The sequence below is a fragment of the Cenococcum geophilum genome (assembly GCF_001692895.1).
Source record: "Cenococcum geophilum 1.58 unplaced genomic scaffold K441scaffold_45, whole genome shotgun sequence".
Taxonomy (NCBI): Eukaryota; Fungi; Ascomycota; class Dothideomycetes; order Gloniales; family Gloniaceae; genus Cenococcum; species Cenococcum geophilum.
The window spans coordinates 377705-385258 of NW_027137603.1; positions in this window are offsets into that span (position 1 = coordinate 377705).

Genomic DNA, 7554 nt, shown 5'->3' on the forward strand with positions numbered 1-7554 from the left:
TTTACGCCATACGAGGACTTCAGAGTTAAGCGGGAGGTTATGTACTAAGGTCGTATTAGGTCCGTTGCGGTGGTGTAGGGCGTTATTAATAGTTTGTTTGGCCCGTAATTTGACTATTTCGGCTATTGCCTTCCGTATTGCAGCTGCTCGTTCCGTAATAGATGGGGCAGAAGGGCCTAGGTTGCTTATCCTTAGGTAGGCTCCATAAACTAAGAGGGTAGGTACTAGTCCGTTAGGGCCAGCGGTGTCGTTAATGGCTTTTACAGCCATCTATAAAGCCAGTTCCTTTTAGATATCCTTGCACTCGTCTGTAATAATCTAATAAGCTCTCCATAGAGCTAGGTAAGCTTACTTAATAAGCCTAATAGACTAATACGCCTTAACTGGAACAGCTTTTGTTAATATAGCTATGGCCGTAGCATACTACTAGAATTCCTTGCTAATAAAGTTCCTACTAGCGTTGTGGGTGATATACTTAGGAGGTCTAACGTACGTGTTAATCCAGCAGGTCCGTAAAATATCCTAAGTATACTTTACGGATATATTTTGCAACTAACGGGCGGCTTAGTAGTGGGTTACCTCATTAATTATATATAATACTAGGCTGCCGTTAATATACATAATGTCTATATATACTAAGTGGTTAAAGTTAAGGTCCTTATAAAGGGTAAACTTAAATCGGCCTAGGGAACGTCCGTATTTCTGGCAAAAGGAGCAGTATTTAGTTAGGTAATTAACTGCCTTTCTGTCGACGTTATCGTGTCTAGAGCGTTCAAGGACTCTATATAGCTTTTCGGCTAATAGGTGGCCGAAACGGCGGTGCAGACGGTAGATCTCCGTACTGGTAAGGTAGTACGGGTTATAGTTAAAAGATTCCTAAATGTAGGTCCGTAAAGTCTCTCCCTATATAAGGAACGGGTGTCTAAATTATTGTGTAATTGGCAGGGTAATATACTTGCTTCCTGGGGCAGTTGCGGGGCCGATTAAGGTGTTTATAATATTGTTATAGTAAACCTGTAACCTGTCTATATCTATAAGGCAAAGTAAGAAAAGGGTATCTGCTTTTACTATGTGGAAGTTAATTAGGCCAATTAGGGTCTTAACTACAATTAATCCAATTAATGTAGTTAAGCTAATGCCGAATTGGACATTTACGGCCCTAGTTTGCGTAATATTAATATCCGTATTGTTATTTGCGGTGGTCCTATATGCGAGGTATTATCCGTAGCCTGTAGTAGACTTCTTAAAGGCGCCTGTGTCGATTATAACACCATAGAATTCCTTGGGGGTATAGCGTTCTGTGGTGATATATACAAATAGGTCCTGCTTATAATCTATAATGTCTATAATAGGGGTGCTTGCGGAATGGTTTTTGGGTATAACTAAGTGTATAAAGGAACGGTTGGCTAATACGGTCGTAATATTAAAGGCTTAGCTATCCGTAAAAGGTTTAAAAGTAGTTAGGAATGTCTCTAGGGTCTCCTGTTTCTAGTTATTTAGGTTAAAGTTAATTATAAGGGCTTCTATTAACTTATTAGGGGGCTCCTCTTCTTCCTCTCCTTTATATTCTAAGATAAACTAGCTAATCCGTTTATTAAATCTTTTCTTAGACCTGTTATGTTCTTCCTGGGTATGCCTTGTAGACCAACATCCTTCCTTGCCACACACGAAGTATTTCTGGCTTGTTTATCTATAGGGGTATACTTTTGTATGGGGGTTGCTGCGGGGGTTATAGGTAGGACTTGGTCGGTACGGGTGCTACTAGCAGTAGCAGCGGTCCGTAAAGTAGACGTCTAAGTCTGTTTATAGATATTAAATATCCGTAATAAAGGCTTAAGTGCTGCCTAGTAGGTTTGAGACTTTATAGGTTATAATAGAGGAGCGTAGATTATTAATGAGGCTAGCTAAGGTATCTGTAGGCTTATAGCAGGCGTATTTATAGGGCTTTACTTCCTGGCAGGCCGTAATAAGTTTATTGTACAGGAAGTTGTCTGTTTAAAGCTTAGCGTTAAGGCCGTACTATAGGTGCCGAAGGTCTTTGATAAGAATTTGTAGGCACTCTATAGTTAATTTTTTAGTATTCTTGTTGATTACGGTCCGTAGCTTAGTTGTATTTCATTAGGTAAGGATATTACGCCTATATTCTGGTCCTTTAAAGTAGTTATAGGTAGCTTTGTATAGCTTATTAAAGGGGACACTAAGGGGGTTGCTTTTAAGGTTAGTGTAGTAGTGGTTAAGTGCTAGGCCGCGCAGTATAGTAGAGTAGGCTTAGCTAAACTCTTATTTAGGAATGTTGGCCTTCTGGCAGAGGTCTGTAAAAATAATTAGTTTAAAGTTAAAATTATTATTTTCACTGCTGTACTTGGATTCGTTGGTATAGAGCTTAGCTAGGTTAGCTAGCTCCTTACTATAGGTTTTTGCTTAGGTAGGTTGCGGATCTATAACTTACAGATTTATGGCTTGCGGATATATAGCTTACGGGTCTATAACTTAAATAGCGGGGGTAGTTTAGTCCATATTTTGGTTTATAGGGGTGTTGTAATCCATAACTTAAGAGTAGGGTGTATTTTGGCCAATAAGGTTAAGTCTAAAGCCGCTTAGGTTTATGGGACGAATTTGGTTAAGTAGGTTAGGTATAAGGCTAGCGATTATATTAAGTTTAGAAAAAGTAAAGAGTTCCTTAGTTTTTTAGAACTAGTTTAGGATTTCCTTTTTAGTCTATTCTATTTGGTCCTTTTTATATATTATATTGTATAAGGACTATATAATAGTAACTTATTTATTCCTTTTAACCCATATACCTTAGTTACGTAAAAGGGTTTATAGTTTACGGATAGTAATAGGGTTATAGGCCTTAAGAATAGCTTCCGTAAAGTCCGTAAAGTCTTTCTAGTATTACTCCCATAGGTCGTTATTTATAAGCTTAAAGTGTTTATATTTAAGGATTTTAAAACTAATATAGTCGTTAATGTCGTTTATAGACGTAACGTTGACTCCTTGTCTCTACTTCTTTTAACCTTTACTAACTTGCTTGCTAATGTCTGCCATACTATAGTGTAGTGTAGTGCGTAGCGGGTAGTAGCAGCTTATAACGGGTGGGGGAGGTCTTATAACAGTCCGTAAAATTAATTAACGGGTCCGTAATAGTTTGCAGGAGGGTAGGGGTTTTCCGCAAAAGGTCTAAAGAGGTTTAAGGTTCAAGGGGTTTAAGGATAGGGGTTCCGTATAGGTCTGTATTCGCGTTTATAACTTCCGGTAAACTATATTAAGACTTAAATAAGTATACAGAGTTAGTGATAGTCCGTAATCCCCGACTTCCGACCTTCTAGTAGGTCGTACTAGGAGTCTAAACGGGTGGTTGCTGTCGTGTGTATCGCTCGGGGGGAGGTATTAAGTAATTGCTGATCTGTGCGCGCTTACTGATTAGTGTTCGTACTAACTTAATAGCACGAGTGAGTTATATCCCGGGGCACGAAATATATGTAGTATTATATGCTCTTTGGGATGGTGGTGACTGTTAATTCTATTAAGGTAGACTACGTGGTCTATATACTAACGCGCCTCCCCTCTGATTAGTCAGCACGTAGGTGGTTGGTGCATGAATGCGTATTTACGCGTTTGTATACTAGGTGCTGTAATTATACAGGGTTGTTCTTATATTTGTTTTCTATTAATTTATTCCTATTAAGCTCCATATTTAAAAATATAGGGTATAGTTTCTTAAAGCGTTTAGGGGGCAGTAGAATTTATAATTAATTTATAATCTATTTAGTAAAGGCGTTTATAGGTAAGTCCTATAATTATTATATTAATAAGTTAAGCTTCTAATTAAGTTTACTAGGTCAATATATAATCTTAAAGTTAAATTATAAGAGGTATTCGGCCTAATAAATTTAGCGCTGTATTAATTGCTTTATAGTTATAAAGTACTATAGGTTTTTATAGTCTATTAATACGCGTATTAGGAATAACAATCCTTTAAGTTTTAAACGCTATTATTTAAAGTATCTAATAATTGTAAGCAGTTCCTTATTATATATCTTATAGTTTAATTTAGTAGGGGTAAGTTTCCGGGAGAGAAAGGCTACTAGGTGTAGCTCGCCATTCTTATTATATTATAATAACACTCCTCCTAGTATATAATTAGACGAGTCTACTTTAACAATATATTTAAGGTTTAGATTAAAGTAGGTAAGAATTAGAGCAGTTAAAAAATAATATTTTAGGTTGTTAAAAGCTTATTTATATTTAGTAGTCTATTTAAATCTTATGTTTTTTTTATTAAGTTTACTAATAGCTAAACAATTTTTAAGAAGTAATTAATAAATTAATAGTAGAAATTTGCGAATCCTAGAAATCTTTAGATATTTTATATACTACTAGGACTTTCCTAGTTTACAATTATAGCAATTTTTTAGGGTCTATTTTAATTCCGCTACGGGATATAATTAGGCCTAAGTATATAACTTTAGACGTATAGAACTTATATTTCTTAATATTATATTATAAGCCTATGTCTTATAGGCGTTTAAAAACTATTTAGATGTGCTTCTAATACTTAAAAAGCAAAGATAAATAAATTAAGATATTATTAATATATATAGTAATAAATATACTAAGGAATTCGCGAAGCGTATTATTAACGTATTACTAAAACGTACTAGGACCATTTTTTATACTAAATAGCATTACTAGGTATTTAAAAAGTCCCTATTATATATAGAAAGCTATATACTTCTTATCTCCTTTATAAACATAGATTTAATTAAAGGCAGCGACTATGTCGAGCTTTATAAAGTATTATACTTTTACTAAATAGTTAAGCGTTTCTTAAAGTAGAGGAATTAGATATTAGTTTTAAATCGTAATCACATTTAGGGCTTAATAATTAATACAGAACTTTAAGCCCCCTTTATGTTTCTTAATAAATAGTATAGGTAAGGCAAATAGTAATTAATTAGGGTAAATAAATCCTTTCTCTAGGTGTTCTTTAAGGTATTATTATATTATAAGCAGCTTTTCTTACGATATACCGGATAATGGGCTAAACTTTAGCGTTATACTAGGTTTAAGTTCTATCTTAAAATCGTACTTATCTTAATATAGGGGTAGTTAGTCTATAAATCATTTCTTAAACGTAATAATTAAATTATAATATTCTTTAGGTATAAGAGGTTATGGGTTAATATATTACTTTAGTTCTAACGCCTTTTTAATATCTTTTAGTATTATAGTAAAGATCTTATAGTCTTATTTTTTTACTAATAAATAAAAGGGCGCGGCTTATATTATATAAATTTTAAGAGGTTTTAATATATTATCTTCGTATTCTTTACCGCAATTAGTAGTTATAACTTTATTATATTAGTTTAAGGTTTATAGTAAGGGCAATTTATATTATATTAAATTTAAATAGTTATATATATATTTATAGGGCAAGTAGTATTTTAAGTAATAACTTTAGCAGTAGGTTATACGGAATTTTAGTATTTCTTTAACCCAGCTAATTAAAGGATTATATTTTTTAGCTATTTATATCTAAGTATTACTTTATAATACTTTAAGGGTATTATAAATAGGGAAATATATTTAAGGTATTTACCTATCTATATCTTTATAAAAGCGTAGTATATTAGTTCGCCGTATATTAAAGGCTTACTATTAAAGCCTTATAGGCCTTAGGGCTTATTAAGTTTCTTTAAATTTAAGCATTAAGTTTTCGCGTAGTTTGTATTAATAAAGCCTATACTAGTAGCTCTGCTATCTATTAAAATTTATACCTCCTTCTATTTTTTAAGTATTTAAATTTCGCCAAGTATATTAAGGGAGTTATATATATATTAGCGCTAGAAGAGCCTAGATACTTATACTCTTTCACATTTTATCTTAAGGCGCGACTTAGCCCTAAGACGATTTATTTTCTAAATTAACTAAAGGTAAAATACTTTATAGTAACTAAGTATAATTTATAGAATAAGTATGATTTAAGGACTAAAAGGAACTACGTTAGACCTTTGTAAAAGGGTAGGTTTGGCAATTTCTTTAAATATATCCCTTTTTACCATATCTAAAGCATTCTCTATTTATAGCTTATGTTCTTTATTTATTAGTTCCTAAGGGTATATAGGATTAAGTAGTATTAAGGTCTATAGGGTCGTATATAAGACTTTTTAGGTTTAGAGACGGGTTGCGCTTTAGGGTATATACCGGTTTTATAAAGTTTTAAATATAAGGTATAGTTAGCTTTAGGGAACGAGTTTATTTATTATATTAAAGGTTCTTATTAATTTATTAACACATTATAGCAAATTTGGGTAAATTCTTTGGCAGTTCTTTACCTACTAATTATACTCTAATTTTATCTAAAAATAACTTAATAGAGAGTAGTAACTCTAGCGGCTTTATTCTAATTTAGTTTATTAATAAGGCTTAAAAATTCTAAAAAGAAGCTAGTAAAGTCTCGGTTCCGTTATTATAGGTTTTTAAGTTTAGTAATAGCTATATATTCGCGGCTAGCGTTATTATATATTTATTTTAATAAAGAGATAAAAAATTTTAAATTAATAAAGGTGCTATTACGGAAGAATAGGTCTATAGTTTATATAGCGTCTTTATTTAAATAAGACATTCTATAGCTAATCTTGCTAGCTTTAGTAGGGTATTAGTTATAGTTTATTAAAAGTTTAAGATAAAGCTTAGTTATAAAGGGATATAAGTTATTTTAATTTCTATTAAATATTAAAGGGTTAGTGAGCTTTTTAGATTTTATAATAGGTACTAGGTTTATTATATATACGGGTTAAGCTACTATTACTAGTTTAGGGTGTGTATTTAATAGGTCGGGTTTATATATAGTTATTTTAATTTTATTTATAGGTATTACTATTAGGGTCTCTAATATAAGTACTTTAGCGCCATAGAGTTCTTTATATATTACTTTAATTAATTACTAATACTAAGCTTCTAATATAGTTTGTTACTAAGCTAATGCATCTATAAAGAACTGTTGCATTATAGTCATTTATTCCCTAACTAGAGCTATAATAGTTAACGTAGCGGATTTAAGTTCGTTTACTATTTTAAGGGTATTAGTATTAATATAACATAATATAAGGGCGCAAAGAAACTTTAGGGAAGATTTAAAGGAATAATATAAATTCTATCTAAATTTAAGGGTATATAGCTCTTGTTAGGAACAAGACGTTGCGTAAAGAAGAGAAAGGAATAACAAGATAATTATATAATTAAATAGTTAGGGGCTTGGTGGTCGATGCATGCGCATATACGCACGCGGTCTTTAACGGACTTCGGTTGTTACGGCACTAGCAGAACTTAGCAGAACTTAGCAGAACTACGTACCGGCAAGTTGCCACAGATTGCCGTATATTGCGGTTATATGACGCGAAGATCGTATATAGCTTCAAGCGGCGCTCCCCTTCTTCTCCTTTCCTTTCTTTAGCTTTAGATTCTCGTTTATAGACAATCCAATTGTACAGGCTTGCGCGACCCTTTTACTATACTTATATCTTAATTAACTAAGTCGCTAATATTATC